Consider the following 3,699-nt stretch of genomic DNA (forward strand, 5'->3'; position numbering starts at 1 on the left):
GTATTATGGATCCATTTACATACATATTTTTTGTAGGTCACAAATGTGTGTGCAGAAGTCACAGATCAAAGATTCATGTGCACATGTCGTTATCACATATTCGTGTGCACATGTCACAGATCATATATATTTGAGTACAAGTAACATCTTTACATTCACATGTCATACACTGTCTACCCAGGCACAAATCTATCATATCATGTATTCGACACCTTCATTATTTTCCATTATGCAGGAATCTCCTTCTTCCGCATCGACGTCTGAACTTTCAGTTAAGAGAGCTTCCAATCCTACAAAGATACTATAGTCTCCATATGTTACCGGTGCAAGAAAAAAAGTAGCATTCAGATGGTGTTGTCGTTTTTGACAAGCATAATAAGCAAGTGGACGAGGCTGATGTTGTTGTATTTCAATATTTGTTTTATATAGGTTACAAACCAAGAAACGAGTATATATGTACAATGACATGTGCTAGGATTTATAACTAATTCACAAATACGGTTTCACTTAGTATTTCTTGTTCATTTTTTTGTTTTAGAAAGAAATTTAACAATGCACATGATATCATTTGTCCACCTTTTGTCTTCAGTTCATTCCCGATAGGATCTAAAACATAGTGTCATGAGCGTATATGTTCAGAATCATCGTTAAGTAGTACAATAGGATTCAATTGTTATAAGTTGTATTGTAAAGTTTGAATGTCATTGATCTGGGTGCACAAGACACATAGTTAAGGTCACAGATCACATATTCATGTCCACATGTCACAAGTCACATATTCATGTGCACGGGTCGCAGGTTATATGTTACATATTCGTATACACGGGTCACCGGTCAAAGCATCATGAGCACAGGTCATTGGTGTATACTAAAAGCCTGGGTTACATATTGTTCCCAATAAACATCCTTTTGACTTGTTAATTTCTTGTGAAAGCTTAAAGCCCTCTATAAGTGGAAAAGCTTGTAAAGACTACCCCACATTTATTTATTTTTGTTCGAAGTGTTTTTGAAATTTATTAAAATCCAAAATAACCATTTTTAAATTTTGAAAATACATATTTTAGAGCTTCGGTTTTACATGTCGAAAGACGATTTCTTACATTAATCTCTCTGCTACATAAATTATTTTTCATCGCTTAATATAACATTGTCCTTCGTTTTTTGTGTTAACATAAAAATTGAATGAATAAGGAGGTCAAAATTCAAGCTATTCAAACCTAGGCGGGCCTGAGCATAATAAGACGCTTTTTTATTTTCAATAGTATTTTATTTATTTTAAAACTATAAAATACAAAAAAATAATGCATACCAAATTTCTAAAATTATAAATATAGTAAGTACTTAATAATTCATACAACTGTTCGATTTTCAAAAACTAAAACATTACTTTAGAGGTTAAAATTACAAATACAATGTATTAAACTATAATATTTTGAGCTTGATGAAAAAATGTAAGTTCAGATCTGCTATTCAATTTGATGTTCACCAATGAATGTTTGACACGTCATTTTACATTAAAGTGTTATCTAATTTTAAGCACAAGTTGCGATGAGAGAAAAGTTAGATATGTTAATTTAAAATGTTACGTCAATCATTCATTGGGTAGCTAGCAAGTTTTGGAGAACGGAACTAAATTAAAAAATGTAGTACGTAACATATTTTCTGAAAGGCCTAAGTGTAACCAACTATCAAAATGGTTTTTTGGAACATGAGAAAAATATCTGGTGAAATCGGCATTGCCATCTCCAATGATTGCATCAAAATTTGGGATAAGTTTTGCACTATTTTGTTACAAATCTTGCACCAAACTGAAAATCATTTCCAACCCAAAACACAAAAAATGCACAAAATGAATAGTGTTCCATCATTTCTGTCATTTTTTGGTTCTTAACAATTTATTTATCTTAAAAAATAATTTATTTTATTACTATATAAATTATTAAATAAATAATTATGTTTAGTTAATGAAAATATTGAATCCATTAATAAATTTAATAAATACTGTACTTTTATTTTAATTAATTCCTTAATTATTATTGATTATATGATTAAAATTTATTACAAATGCACATAATAATAATAATAATAATAATAATAATAATAATAATAATAATAATAATAATAATAAGAACAACAACAACAACTTGTTATGTAACAAAAGTGGACACAAAGGGAAGAAAAAATGTTATATATCAAAATGAAGGGTGAAATTGTGCAATGTAATATTAGGTTCATTCGTTGATACATGTATAATAGAAAAATGTTTTCAGAGGCACGTTATTATCATCAAGATATAATGTTACTAAATATTTATCGATTACCTCCAATAGAAGATGTATCAAAGGCCAAAGAAATATTACATACATAGTTTTAAAAGAACAATTTTAACTGTTCTTTCATTTTACGAACACAATAAGGCTATTTGCTCTTTCGTTGGATCTTTGAAAAGCCTCCAAAAAACTATAAATATTTTTGTTACAGGAAGATGATTAACTAGCTATGTAAATTACGTAAATGCACAAGAAAATATGAAATTAGAGGATAGAGTAAAACCCCTTTTTCTAAGTAGTATAATATGTATACCAAATAAACTACGAATATCAACAAATATTTCAAAGCAAACTTGAGAGTTAAAAGACTTTTTTAAAAGTTTTAAAAATTTTCAAGTGTGTTGAAACTTGAAAGGTGTTTAAAATTTCAAATTTTGAATGTTAGATAGCAGTTGCTACTTGATATTCATTAATTTTTATAATATGAAAGCGTAGTCTGTCACTGTCGTCAAATCACTAAACAAGCTGAAATGACCACCAGTCAAGTTTTGGTTCACGAATCAGCTCGCATGAAAAAAATGTGGCTAGGGGTCGCCGAAGGATTGACCTTTGAGGAGAGTCAGGACAACGAGCAACTTGCCTCCATTTCCATCCATATGGCTACCACGAAGATCTTTTGCGTGAGTGCCTAAAACCCTAGTTTTGAGTAGAAAAACTAGGTTTTGGGATTGCTGCTGTAGTGGAAATCCCTCGATAGATCTTGATTCCGGGCACAGAAAATAATCAAACGAACACCGATTTACCTTGGCTCTACTCGAGACTTTCACCTTCACTTTGGACTGCTCTCTTTCTCTCTAACCCCACAAAGGAGAAGGGTGGTGGTGTTAGCAATCCACAAAGGTATGGAGAGGAAGAAGAACACTGGTTGAATCTTACTCACAACCTCACATGGCTTCCCTCTCTCTCGGTTGCCTCTCTTCTCTCAACTCTCCTCTCCATTGCTACAACACACACACACCACCAAAAACGGCTGGGAGATAAATACATATATATAGGTTAGTTTAGGTCACTCTAATTGGGCCTAGGGTTCACTAAGCGGGCTACCAATTAACCTAAACTAATGGGTCAATATTCAACTCCATATTAATCACTAAATGATCCAACTAACCAAATAATCATCCAACCCAAACCAGAACCATCCAAAAGTGTAGTTCATCTCCGAGTCGAGCCAAGTCCATGGTGTCGATAAATAATCCGACAACTGTTTTAAATTATCGCCCGGATTATTGGATATCAAAAAGCTCAACAGTCTCCACCTTGATGCCCAATAATCTGTAAGCAACCAAAACACACAGTTTATACTTGCACAATCAAGGTAATCCAATAAAATTAGAATAACAGACCTTACCTCATGTTTCCAACTTGAAAC

The sequence above is a fragment of the Olea europaea genome, unplaced genomic scaffold (assembly GCF_002742605.1).
Source record: "Olea europaea var. sylvestris unplaced genomic scaffold, O_europaea_v1 scaffold895, whole genome shotgun sequence".
NCBI classification, from domain to species: Eukaryota; Viridiplantae; Streptophyta; class Magnoliopsida; order Lamiales; family Oleaceae; genus Olea; species Olea europaea.